Source organism: Poecilia reticulata, chromosome 13 (genome assembly GCF_904066995.2).
Source record: "Poecilia reticulata chromosome 13, P_reticulata-male-v2, whole genome shotgun sequence".
In the NCBI taxonomy this organism is placed as follows: Eukaryota; Metazoa; Chordata; class Actinopteri; order Cyprinodontiformes; family Poeciliidae; genus Poecilia; species Poecilia reticulata.
Genome location: NC_088842.1, coordinates 588,810 through 603,414, shown reverse-complemented (window position 1 = coordinate 603,414; position 14,605 = coordinate 588,810). Strand labels below are relative to the sequence as shown.

At 40.9% G+C, this 14,605-nt stretch overlaps 1 protein-coding gene across 2 annotated transcripts in view; it reads right to left on the bottom strand.

Annotated features, from left to right (window-relative positions):
• The window catches only part of LOC145554576 (uncharacterized), a 101,883-nt gene that overhangs the window by 37,524 nt on the left and 49,754 nt on the right, over positions 1–14,605 (bottom strand). The window contains exons 1-3 of one of the 2 annotated variants that reach the window (XR_014090562.1): positions 9,550–14,019; positions 9,345–9,463; positions 4,325–4,366 (exon numbers count right to left, since the gene is read on the bottom strand). The gene's annotated coding sequence lies outside the window, so the exon portion shown is untranslated. Of the gene's footprint in view, positions 1–4,324; positions 4,367–9,344; positions 9,464–9,549; positions 14,020–14,605 lie in introns of those variants that run through there. The other variant, XM_081614716.1, reaches the window with a different exon arrangement.

Sequence of the window (14,605 nt, the reverse complement as noted above, 5' to 3'; positions counted from 1 at the left end):
TTCTTCTGGACGGATCTTTACAGTCCTAAGGACTGAAGCCTCACTTAAAGCCGTTCTTTGTTCTTATATATATATATATATACACTGCTCAAAAAAATAAAGGGTACACTTAAACAACAAAATATAACTCCAAGTAAATCAAACTTCTGTGAAATCAAACTGTGCACTTAGGAAGCAACACTGATTGACAACAAGGACCCTCGTCGGGTCAATCAGTGTTGCTTCCTAAGTGGACAGTTAGGAAGCAACACTGTTCTGTTGTTGGACTTCTGTGCTCGTCACGGATTGTCCATCACGAACACCATGTTCAGGCATAAGTGTGTCCATATGTGCACTTGGCACCAGGACACCCTAGGGCGCAGTTCGATGATCGATTTTGTCATTGTTTCATCAGATCTGCGGCCGTATGTCCGGTCAGACCTGGCAGGCCCAAACGTGTAGTGAGGGTCTGCTGGGAACGTCTGGCGGAGTCCCCTGTGAGACGGAGCTTCAACTCTCATCTCTGGCAGAACTTCGAACACGTTCCAGGAGAGGTGGGGGACATTGAGTCTGAGTGGACCATGTTCCGTACCTCCATTGCCAAGGTGGCTTATCAGAGCTGCGGCCGCAAGGTTGTTGGAGCCTGTCGCGGCAGCAACCCTCGAACCCGTTGGTGGACACTTTCTGTGAGGGATGCTGTCAAGCTGAAGAAGGAGTCCTATTGGGCCTTTTTGGCTTGTGGGACTCCAGACGCAGCTGATGGGTACCGGCGGGTGAAGCGGCATGCGGCTCCGGTTGTCGCTGAGGCAAAAACTCGGGCGTGGGAGGAGTTTGGAGAGGTCATGGAGAAAGACTTCTGTACGGTTTCGAGGCGATTCTGGTCCACCATCCAGCGTCTCAGGAGGGGGAAGCAGTGCAGCACCAACACTGTTTATAGTGGGGATGGTGTGCTGCTGACCTCAACTCGGGACGTTGTGGGCCGGTGGGGGGAATACTTTGAAGACCTCCTCAATCCCACCAACATGCCTTCCATCAAGGAAGCTGAGCCTGGGGACTCTGGGCTGGGCTCTCCAATCTCTGGGGACGAGGTCGCCGAGGTGGTCAAAAAGCTCCTCGGTGGCAGGGCCCCGGGGGTGGATGAGATCCGCCCGGAGTTTCTTAAGGCTCTGGATGTTGCAGGGTTGCGTTGGCTCACGCGACTCTGCAATATCGCATGGACATCGGGGCAGTTCCCCTGGATTGGCAGACTGGGGTGGTGGTCCCCCTGTTTAAAAAGGGGGACCGGAGGGTGTGCTGCAATTACAGGGGGGTCACACTCTTAAGCCTCCCTGGTAAGGTCTATTCAGGGGTCCTGGAGAGGAGGGTCCGTCGGATAGTCGACCCTCGGATTCAGGAAGAGCAGTGTGGTTTTCGTCCTGGAACACTGGACCAGCTCTACACCCTCTGCAGGGTCCTGGAGGGTGCATGGGAGTTCGCCCAACCAGTCTACATGTATTTTGTGGACTTGGAGAAGGCGTTCGACTGTGTCCCTCGGAGGACTAATGAGGGAAGATGGGAGCAGGAGATTGATAGGCGGATTGGGGCAGCGTCTGCTGTGAAGTGGGCGCTGTACCGGTCCGTCATGGCTAAGAGAGAGCCGAGTCAAAAAGCAAAGCTCTCGATTTACCGGTCGATCTACGTTCCCACCCTCATCTATGGTCATGAGCTTTGGGTCATGACCGAAAGAACGAGATCATGGATATAAGCGGCTGAAATGGGTTTCCTCCACAGGGTGGCTGGGCTCTCCCTTAGAGATAGGGTGAGAAGTTCGGTCATCCGGGAGGGAATCAGAGTAGAGCCGCTGCTCCTCCACGTCGAGAGGAGCCAGTTGAGGCTCGGGCATCTGGTCAGGATGCCTCCTGGACGCCTCCCTGGTGAGGTGTTCCGGGCACGTCCCACCGGGAGGAGGCCTCGGGGAAGACCCAGGACACGCTGGAGGGACTATGTCTCTCGGCTGGCCTGGAAACGCCTTGGGATTCCCCCGGAGGAGCTGGAAGAAGTGGCTGGGGAGAGGGAAGTCTGGGCCTCCCTTCTGAAGCTGCTGCCCCCGCGACCCGACCCCGGATAAGCGGAAGAAAATGGATGGATGGATGTCAGACACTTCATTTTCTAACATAAATGCTAGAAACCTGTAATGGACAGTGAACTATAAATTGTGTAAACTATTTAAAATTGTAGACTAAGGTAAGTTTGTAAATTATTCAGTTAATTTTCGTAATTATGAGTGTTGCAGATTTATGGATGTTTGTCTGTTTGGATTAGCACTATTGGTGGTTAATATTTTGTTTGGTTTAAAGGTATTTGCACTTTGTAATGTTTGATTTTTTTGTATGTGCCTCACAGAGAGTCATAGCTCACAAGGGTAGGCCCTATAAAAAAGTGGTAGCATTATTGTATCAATGAATGACTTGGACAACTGTCAAGATGTGTTTGGCACAAAGAAATCAATGCTTAGTGTTCCCTGGTGAAAGCAGCGAGGCACGTTTTGTTTTATTTGTTATGTAAGTTTGTTTTGTATTCTAATGCTTGTGTATGTTTTAGTTTTCACAGTGACTGAGGTGGTTGTGGTGACTGTGATGATCTGCATTAAAGAAAATAAACAAAACTCTGAAAATCACCCGTTGAGACTGCACAAAGTAATTCAAAAGAAACACCAAAGAAATCATGAATAAATAAAAATGTTCATGATTAAATATCAGTGGTGTTTTTCTTATGATACTAAGAAAAACGGTATATTGTATCATCATTCTTGATACTAGGGTAACAAGATTGATGTTGGCAAAATATACTCTTTAGATTAGAATATTTTCACAGAGAATGGCGCACATACCAGAATGACACCACTGGACACTTTAAAAAGAGGCTGGTGCTTGGCATCATTGTTTCTCTTCTGTGAATCATGGTTATCTCTAAAGAAACACATGCAGTCATCATTGCACTGCACAAAAATGGCGTAACAGGGAAGAGCAGCTAGAAAGATTGCACCTCAGTTAACAATCTATCGCATCATCAAGAACTTCAAGGAGAGAGGTTCCATTGTTGCCAAAAAGGCTCCAAGGCGCCCAAGAAAGACCAGCAAGCGCCAGGACCGTCTCTTAAAATTGTTTCAGCTGCGGGATCGGCCTACCAGCAGTGCAGAGCTTGCTCAGGAATGGCAGCAGGCAGGTGTGAGTGCATCTGCACGCACAAAGAAGCCACTTCTCTCCAGGAAAAACATCGGGGACAGACTGATATTCTGCAAAAGGTACAGGGAGTGGACTGCTGAGGACTGGGGTAAAGTCATTTTCTCAGATGGATCCCCTTTCCGATTTTTTCGGACAGCTTGTTCGGAGAAGACGAGGTGAGCACTACCACCAGTCTTGTCTCATGCCAACTGTAAAACATCCTGAAACCATTCATGTGTGGGGTTGCTTCTCAGCCCAGGGAGTCAGCTCTCTCACAGTCTGGCCTAAAAACACAGCCATGAATAAAGAATGGTACCAGAATGTCCTCCAAGAGCAACTTCTCCCAACCGTCCAAGAGCAGTTTGGTGATGAACAAAGCCTTTTCCAGCATGATGGAGCACCTGGCCATAAAGCAAAGGTGAGAACTAACTGGCTCAGGGAACAAAACAGAGAGATTTTGGGTCCATGGCCTGGAAACTCCCCAGATCTTAATCCCATTGAAAACTTGTGGTCAATCATCAAGAGACGGGTGGACAAACAAAAACCTAGGAATTCTGACAAAATGCAAGCATTGATTGTGCAAGAATGGACTGGTATCAGTCAGGATTTGGTCCAGAAGTTGATTGAGAGCATGCCAGGGAGAATCACAGAGGTCCTGAAGAAGAAGGGTCAACACTGCAAATACTGACTTGCTGCATTAACTCATTCTGTCAATAAAAGCTTTTTTATTGACAGAATAAAAAAGCTTTTATTCTGTCAATAATAAAACACATACAGAAATGTGTTTTCATCACATTTCTGTATGTGATGAAAACATCTGACATACACACATGAAAGCCATAGGGCAGCAGATCATGTGAAAATATAATATTTGTGTCATTCTCAAAACTTTTGGCCATGACTGTACAGCTGAGACAAAGTATGAGGTTCTAAAACTAACTTTCTAACTACATGGTATGCCATACCAAAAGCATTTGTGTAAATGTTTTTGTCACTTGGTCTGGGCCTTTTACTGCTTTGCGTGCCACTGCATCACAGTGATGGATAATTTCAGAACAGTATTGATCATGTATGTTATCCCCTTGAACATTATGCTCTCTTCTCATCACACACATACAGTAAAACGTCACGTTGTTACTTACCTGTTACTGCCTTTACACCCAGATCAGTTGTTGTGGCAGCTCCTGGAGGCAAGAAGACAACAGGTCAGAAACCTGGGTTGATTGCTTTTTTGCTCTTTGTAGGAGGAAAACCTGTCCCATATTTGGTTTCCCGACTGTAGGGTGGATCAATACAAATTCCACAACACATCTGACAAAACAAAGGTAAGTAAATATAAGTTCTACTTATTTCTTTTTGCATACCTTTATCAACATTTTGTAGAATAACTATAGCATTACACTTCAACAAGGCTGGTGCACTTTTTTTAAGGGGAAGAAAATACAATATGATACTTTAAATAAACATTAAATATTCACTACATCTATATGGAGATGCATAGGGGAGGCTTAATGTTTAGAGCTCTGTGTTGCAGCATCCTAATGTTAATACTGACATTTTAACAGAAGTCGTACTTCCAAAAAAAAAAAAAAAAAGATGTAAAGTTCAAAATGCACAAGTTCCAGAAAAATATTTTTACCACATCACGGAAATTCTGATACATGATCAAAGGTTAAGTGATTTTTAAGGCTAACATAGATAAAGAATTCCACTTGTGGACTAAACAAGTTGCAGAAATAACTTGAATCTGACAAAGGTAATAATGAATACAAATTCTATTAAAATGAACAAATGAAAATTGGACATTGCTTTTCAAACATGCTTCAACAAAATTATTAAAAAAAATAAACTCATGAAACAGACCTGGACAAAAATGATGGTACTCTTAAAATTTTGTTGCACAACCTTTTAAGGCAATCACTGCAATCAAATGATTCCTGTAACTGTCAATGAAACTTCTGCACCTCTCTACAGGTATTTGGCCCACTCCTCATGAGCAAACTCCTCTTGTTGTCTCAGGTTTGAAGCCTTGTCCAGACGGCATGTTTCAGCTCCTACCAAAGATGCTGAATAGCATTCAGGTCAGGGCTATAGAAGGCCACTTCAAAATAGTCCAATGTTTGTCTCTTAGCTATTCTTGGGTGTTTTTAGCTGTGTGTTTGGGGTCATTATCCTGTTGCTAGACGAATGTCCTGCTAGTGAGACCAAGCTTTCTGTCATTGGGCAGCAAATTTCATAATCCCTTGATAGTCTTGAGATTTTGTTATATGCTGCACAGATTCAAGCCACCCTGTGTGGGATGCAGCAAAGCAGTCCCAGAACATAACAGAGCCTCTTCCATGTTTCACAGTAGGGACAGTGGTTTTTTCTTGATATTCTTCATTTTTCTGCCTGCGAACATAGAGCTGATGTTCCTTACCAAAAAGTCTATTTTTTGTCTCACCTGTTCATAGGACATTCTCCCATAAACTTTGTGGCTTGTCAACATGTAGCTTAGCAAATTCCAGTCCAGCTTTTTATTATTTGTTTTCAACAATGGTGTTCTATTTGGTCGTCTCCCATTAAGTGAACTTTGGCTCAAACACGGCCGGATGGTATGATCTTACACTGATGTTCCTTGGGCTTGAATTTCACCTTTAATTTCTTCAGAAGTTTTTCTGGGCTCTTTTGCTACCATTTGTATCATCTGTCTTTGTTTTGTTGTCAATTTTCTTCCAGGGAGTCATGTCCAGTCATGTCCAGGGAGGTTGGCTACAGTCCCATGGATCTTAAATTTCTGAATAATATGTGTCTGTAGTGACATAAACATCAAGCTGCTTGGAGATGGTCTTATAACCTTTACCTCTAACATGCTTGTCTATAATTGTCTTTCTAACCTCTTGAGACATCTTTCCTTTGCTTCCTCTGGTCTATGTGGAGTGTGGTACACACACACACATTGTCACCAAACAGTGTGCTGTTTGGTGACAAACTGTGTGCTCCCTGACTGATTAGTAATCAGTCAAGATTGTAATCTTGACTGATTACAAGAATGTAGACACCTGTGATGTTAATTAGTGGACACACCTTGATTTAACATGCTCCCTTTGGTCACCTTATCTTCAGGGGTACCATCATTTTGGTCAAGTTCTGTTTCCTGAGTTTGTTTTCTTTAATAATTTTATTGAAGCATGTTTGAAAAGCAATGTCTTACTTTCATTTGCTAATTTTCATAGAATTTTTATTCATTATTACCTTCGTCAGATTCAAGTTATTTCTGTGACCATTGTGGGTTTTTCTTTCATTAACCAAGGGGTAAAACATTTTTTGTCCATATGTGTTGCCGTTAGCTGATTGGCATTGAAACTATGAGAATAATCAAATATTTTTCTGATCAGTGAATGCACCATACATAAGAGCCACCAGGTATGAGTGGACACCATTACTGGGGGAGGAATTCTCCATGTCAATAGCTAATTCAAATATTGATGAGGTGCTTAAAATGTAGTTAAAGGAACCACAGAAATATAACATGCTACTTACAGGAAAACTTATTTACCAGCTTTTAGTCTATTTAAATTCAATTCATTGTAATAGATGAACTGTCACTTAGCCCAGCCATTTATAGCTTTTGTGTCCATGTTAAGGTCGGGATTAGACACCTTCGTTCGTCAGCCACTGAAACTCATCTACCAGCTATGTACCGCCACGATGCACTCCACCACACATTTGTTGAGACCAAGATGACATGAAATAAATTTTCCGGTTCTTCTGTGAAGTTTATTGGTTTATTGGTCCCCCAAAAATGACAAAAACCTGGACATTGTCATCAGTCATTAAATTCCTCCCAGGCCGAACTTGAAAATTGGCCGTTATGCTGCTGACACTTAGCTTTCATCAACAACTCAGGCAGAAGTGAGAGTGTTGCGCAACGCAAATAGTAACCAGGCCGGAACACGGTGAGCTAAACAATAAAACATAATTTAACAAAGCTTCTAGGCAAATACATTTTCATCAAGGATTTTTAATAATTCAGGAATGACTTGATTCAGATAATCAGGTCATTCAAAGAATGACTTGATTATTCTTTGAATACATCAAAGAATAATGCAAACATTATTTGCCTAAGGCAAATAATGTAAATGTTTGCCTAGATCTGTTTGAGCTTTTAACCTTAGCAGCTGTTTGATAGAGTATCTGTTCTTCAGGTGATAAATGGATTTTTAAGTTTTAGTCATACTAGATGCTGAAATCACTAAGATGTGATGCTATGGTGTTTAAAAAGTTAGTTACTATAGTCTCTTAATTATAGACTAAATGTTAGGCATCCAGCTTGTCAAATTAGGCAAAATAAAAAAGCCAACTTTGTTAAAACAGAATTAATTTATTGGTTATTTTGTGTGTGCGTGCGTGGGTGTTTTGTTTTTTTTAAATAAAGCTCTCACTAGAATATTAAGAGAATCTTTGCCAATCAATTAAAGTCTTCTTTCCATTTTTCTCCAAAGTAAGAACTCACAAAAGTTCACAACTAAAGTACATAATTTGCAAAAGAATTAACTGACCCACCCTAACAGCCCATATTATATGAATCCAAAATTTCTGCATCAATAAACTAATTATTTTCACTTCTGATGTCCAGCATCTCATCAAGTCATTCAAGTCAAGTACAATGAACTTCTTCCTTTTGGGTTTGGTCACCTAAGAGTGTACCGTTATTTTCTTCAATTCCTAATACTTGGCGCTTTTAGCTACAGTATATCAGCACATAATGGATGTGCAGCCAACAAATCGGTGGCAACTCCATGATGTTATGTCAACATGAATGAAAACTCTGAGGAATTTTTGTGATGCCTCGTTGAATTGGCCTCATGAAGAATTAAGGCAGTTTTGAAGACACAAGTTAGCTTGGTCATTGCCTTCCTACACAACTCCCTTTTCTCATCTGGGCCAATCAGCAAACAGAAGGAGTTGTGAACGATGACGTTCATTTTCTGCACTACCTTAGAATTTTAGTCATCCATATAACTGGTGGTAGTAGTTTTAGCAATGGCAGTGGAGGAATTGAATGAAACCATTCGCATTGACCATGCTTCCAAATATAGAGCAATTAAACACAAAGCAAGAGGAATGTTTAAGACATTAGTGATTGGATAAAATTTAAAACTTCAATAAAGTTTACGACAGATACACCTAGATAAACTCAGATATGCAGCCATTCTACAAATTAGTCAGTTGCTTTTTATAAATTATTTCATATACAGTGAACCCTCGCTGTAACGCGGTTCACTTTTCAAGGTTTCGCTGCTTCGCAGATTTTTTTGTGCAGGTTTTTTTTCCACATTGTTCTTCGTCCTAATTGACCATATGATTGGTAAAAACAGTCTCCGTGCTTCTTCGCCTGAGTGCCAATAACGTTACGGTGTTTAATACAGATTAGCCACTGAGGAGATGGAAACTGAAACTTTGAATGCCTGCTGGAAAACAACTGTGGCCAGAGGCAGCAAAACCCGACCGGAGGCTCGTTTGATGAGATCCATCGCTCTGCCGTAGATCCAGCTGTGAATCTGGCGGGGCGGGTTGGAGGAGACGCTTTAATGACATGACTCTGGATCACATTGAGGCCTGATTGATGCACATGCACATCCGCTGACCTGAAAACAGGTTTTGTTCTTTGGTTTCAATGTAGATTATTTATTTATGCTGTGTAATAACTGTAAAAAATAAAAGTAACTACTACACGGATTTCGCCTCACGGGTTATTTTCGGAACGCAACCACTAAGAAAAACAAGGGTTCGCTGTAAATGTAGAGTTTACTTAATTTTTTTATACAGCAGAAGTTTTGTCAAAAAAGCATAAAAGGCTAAATTTCAAAATGTTGTAAACTTTTTTTTTAAAATAAAAATCTGTTGGGGGAAAAAGCAGTCCATGCATCCTCATTCCAAACACATTCACTTAAATTTTCACTTTATGGTACATGGTTCACATTTTTTATTGACTGCATATCAAATATATTTTAAATTTAACTGAAGACATAATACAACATATAATATTCAATAAAATAAGAAGATTATTATCGTATAGACTAGGTCATCAAATCACTACGTTGTCTGTGGACATTTTTAATGTCCAGCAGGTGTCAGTATGCTGACAACAGCTAAACTGTCTTATTTAAATAAATTTACCTTTTTAATGTTGAGGCATTATGAGGCCAGATTCTGTGTCGATTCTGTATCGACACAGAATTGACACAGTTTTGCTATGGGTCGAAACGATACACAACGCCTCATCTACCCATCGTTACCTGAGAGAGAGAGAGGCAACAAAGGAAAGTTAGTAGAAGCAACTTCAGAGATAACACTGACAGCTAACTTAGAGGGCGCAGAGTACCATTACTGGCAAACACTCAGGCGTCGAAGCGCTGGCAGCCTGCTCCTCATATACTCCTGGATGATAGGTGATGAATCACACCCTCCAAGGTGTTGCAGCTTCTAGGCACCATCTAGTGGATGAAGTGGGAAGCAGCAGGCAAACAGAAAAATTCCCACAAAGAGACCAAAATCCCAGTTCCCAACATCCAGACTGAATTGATGAAGCAAAGTGTAGAGGATAGTTCTGACCAGACTAGGCAAAAGTGGGTCAAACCTAATATTTAATACAGTGGTTGGTGAATGTTTTTTATTTCACTTGTGTTAAAAGTGACAAGGCACCTGAAACTAAGCTAAAATTATTTTAAAGGTAAATGCACACTGAGTTCATCAATCTAAGCGGGTGATTGAACACACTTCTCAGTTCATGAAGTCATGGCTGAGATTCTAACTGGCTTGAAATGACAGCACTCCTCTGTGCATCATCCTGAATCAATCCTGAACCGTTTGCACAACCAGATCTGTGTTACTGTCACTTGCACCAATTATAAAACGACACAAAACTTGGTTCAGACTTTCTCTTGCATCCTGTTGGCTTGCCTAAAGTTTTAAAACATTGAGTTGCACATGCTCAGTATACTTTGTTTGGCTTCCAAACAGTCAGAAGTAGTCTCTGAAGCATTTAGATCTTGGCACAGACAACACAGGAGGTGGGAGGGAAGGAGTGGTTCGTTCTGACTTTGAGCTAAGCTCTGATGTAACTATGGACAATGGCGGTGCCAAAGTCAACTTATCGTTTGAGGCAATATCCTTAAATGGCCTCAGCCTCCCTTCTCTCTCTCCATCTCTCTTCTCTTCATGTTGGTGCCATTCATCTCCTCCACACCCATCTGACACAGAAAAGCACCATGTAGCCTTTCATACCGCGATGCAGGCTCCATGCTTCTTCTTTGCCTGTCAGTTCGGTCGTGCATCACTGCCTCCGCTCTGCATCCTGCCTAGCATCCCGCCTCTGCTTGCTTGCAGCAGCATATAAAGAAAGTAAGATCTCCTGCTAAATCCCCTTCAGGAGGAATGAGGCAGCATGAAATGCTTCCGCGCACCTCCAGTCGTCCACCTCTTTAGTGAAGCTGCGTGTTGGATAAAGGTGCAGCTTTTAACCACAGCATTCCCCCACAATGTGTTTAGGTTTACCACATATTCTGTTTCCTTTCTCACTTCATCTCTACCTCTGCACATCCATGCCTCTCACCAAGTTTTTGTCTTTTAATTCTCAGGTTATAGCTGGAGCCCATATTCCCTAAATCCCACTCAAGCTGAATATTTGGAATGGTTGATCATTTAAAAACCCTATTGTGGATGCCTCTGTATATTTCTGCTTTTGCTCTTTGTGATGGTGTGCATCTCCTCTCCTCCACTTGCTCATCTCTGACTGATGGAGGGTGGGGTAATATGGACTGGTTGCCATGACACCAGACAGCCCTTGCTTGGCGCAGGCACGTAGCTTCCTCTCTGCTCCCTGGAGCCCTGCGCTCAGGAGTGTGTGCTCAGATTTGCCAGAGTTGTATATGATGCATGGCACTGCATGGATATATCTGCTGCCTCACCATGCTGACTGAAGCAGACTGGAGTGTGAATGTAAGCAGAGTCTATCTCCAAAGTCAAACAAAGACATTTTATTTTAATACAAACATCTTAGAAAAACATTTTTAGAATATACTCAGAGATCCACAGTGAATTGCAGTCATCTATTGGTTCTGACACAGACACTCAGAGATCCATTGCACTTCTAGCAGTAGCCACTCTCTTCATATTCCGACCACAAATCACATTGAACGCACCTTTTCATTTTCTTCTGAAGTGATTTTTCTTCTTTTTTCAATTCTACCATTTAGCCATCTTATTCTGAAACCTTAAACTGTGTGGGGACGCTTTTTCAGTCAACACCAACAACACAAACTACTGCATTTTAAGCAACCAGGTATGGAGCTGTTGGATTGTCCAGGAAGTACACAGAGCCAAAATTACAAAGTTTAACTATACTTTAAAAGTTTCACATTTAAGCATTAATGCTTAATGCAATACTTGAGGCTCGATCCCTCCAGCAAAAAGCATTGCAATCATTTTTCTTAGGCTCAAAAGGCAATTACAGAGTTTTGAACCACTCTCCTCACTGCTCTCAGAATCCTAATAAAAGTGTCCATGCCAGCTCCTATCCATCTATCCATCTCCAGACTCCAGCCTGGATGAATAATTTAGCAGGCTGTATTTCCAGCCATCTGCTTCCCTGCCTCTCTCATATTCTCCTTCCACCATTCTACTCACTTGTCAGAGACGTCCCCTGGATCCGATTCTAGTTTTTCTTAATGTGGTGTGTGAACAGTTATGGGCTTCCAACGATAAAATCTTATTTATGTGCCAATTTTTTTCAGTTCCGCCCTGCTAGTCTTCTGCTTAGAGAGCTGATCCGTAATATTGATGCTAAGTCTAAAATACTTAAACTTTAAACATATATACAAGTAGACATGCATTTATGGTAATGCTGCATCTTTTAACAGAAAAAACTACAAAGTGGAAGGTGGATGTTGTTAAACTGATGCTTTGCAAAGAACAACAAGCTGCTTGCTTTCAAATGGCCCAGAAAGAAAGAAAGAGAAAAATAACAGAAGATTTTTGGTTTTAACATTTATTTTTCAGTAAAAATATATTTTGACATAGTTTACTTCAACATTCTCGCAAACTTTGAATTAAAAACTAGCTTTCTATCAGTCACAGAACACATTATTAAAGCACCACAAAGATGAAAAAATCAGTTAAGTTATTCATCATTGAAAAAAAACATAAATTGCTTTTATTCTGTTTTTTTTTACCATCAGAATAAACATCCCGTCAACTATTTCCTCCAAAACACAATTTAATTTATTTCTTCTATTAATATAAATTGAAAATTTTGCCTGTCCAATAAGAAAATGTAACAAATTCCATTTACTAGCTTCCTTTTTTGTATAACCTGCACCAAATATAAAAGCTACTTCAGACCAATAAACACCACATTAAAAAAAAACACATCTTCCAATAAAATAAGCAATGGTGAAAGTCATTTACATTCAAGAAACGTGAGAAGTAGTTTCTATTTCTTCTCAAAAAAGACAATTTATTTGTATCTTTTTAAAATTTAGACACCAAACTGTTAACACTCACAGCACCGTGCAAAATCCTCCACTGTAGGTCACCTGCCCTCTTACTCAAGGCAGGTTAATAAAAGACCTTCAATACAGGTTTCTGATTTTCTCCAACTTTAAACCTGTCTGTCCAAACAGTATCAGTTCTTCCACTTAACTGTTTCTTATTCATCCCTTGAACAATCAATTTATACCAAAAATTTTACATTCAACATGCAAAAGTTAACATTTTTTTGAGTGATCAATAGAGGACCCGCCATTTATTCATCCACTAAGTTAAGGTCTTCATTCTTTTATCCAGAATCATAAGGACCTGTCTTCTGTGTGAAAAAAAAGTGCTTTAACTGCGATGACTTACAACACGACAGCATTTTCCTGATCGCTGAAACAATTTTCCCATGACGCGACAATTCTCTCACCATCACCGATGGTATATTTGCAATCGTGACTTTTTCAACTGCAGTATTCAACGGGGAAATAGACAAAAAGACATTGTTCACAATAATGTCTTTTTCAATCTCTTTACTTGCCTTCTCCCAACTGTAAACAAAACGACCACTGCGCTGTTCATCCGAGCAGCAGATTTAATGCTGCTACAACCAACAACTTCTCCAACTGGAAAACTACATCCACTGTCATAGTGGGACTATTAGGTATGATCTTCAAACCATGTGACCTTGCAAGTTTGGTCAACCAAGTTAGAAATTCTCAGTCTCTCAGTCCGCTCACCTCTCGCTCCACCTCCAACCCCTAGCATGCAATGCGAAAGAAAGAAAGAAACAACAAAAGAAAATAACAATTTCTCTGCATATTTCTGATCACTTCATAACCTTCATACAACATCTGCAACACTATCGGTCAGAGGCCAGCAGAGGTCAGCCAAGTTCCTCCTTCCTGCCAGCAAAACAAACCAAATGACCACATTCTCCTTCACTGAAGTTTCATCATCTGGTGGTCCAGATGAGAGACTGCTTATCATCCAGTTATGAATATGAATAAGTAAGAATGCACCTATAGCATGAGAGCAGACATTTTAACTATAGATAGTGCACACTTACCAGCCACTTTATTAGGTACAGATGTTATTAGCTTGTTGAGACAGAGAACAAATCAGCTAATCACATATCAGTAGATTTTAGCTTTATGGAAGCTCAGACTGAGAATCAGTTTGAGGCAGAAAAGGGATTTAAGTGATTTTGAACGTGGTGTGGTTGCTAATGCCAGACAGGCTGGGTGGAGGACTTGTCTCAGGGTTATAAAGAATGTACAGAGAAAGACAACATGTTCAGTTATGAGTAGTTATAGGGACAAAAATGCAACAGGTGGTTTAAGATTAATAACCTCGTTCTAAACTTATTAGAACCAACATGTGTGTCATCTTCATAATCCATGTTAGAATAAATATTTCCACTCATGTCTTGTAATCCATTGTCCTTGTGTCATACTGATGTGATTTCTCACTATTTTCAACTTTTCTGTCTCTATGGATACCGCCTATAAACTCAAAGGACTTCACAGCTGGAGCTTTCCGGTCATTTACCCAAATACATTTTCGTTAGTTGTGATTGGTGAATGGGGTTGCTATGGGATTTTGTAATTCCCCCTGATTCTATTGGCTTTGGATGTGTCAATCTCCCAAATCAACCAATGGGCTGCAGATAATCTGCCCTGTAGGTTTGGTTTTCCAACTCAATGCTCAATGCTTTTATAACCAGAGTAGTAATAAGAGTGAATTAGTACTAAAAAGCACTGTCAGAGGACAGTGCTTTTTAGTAGTAGTTCACTCTTATATTGTTCAAAAAAAACCATTGTTATTAATTGTAAACAATATTTATAGGAAGATTTAAGTTGAGGGAAAAAATAAAAAAAGAGAGAGAAATTTGTAATTCCGCAGAT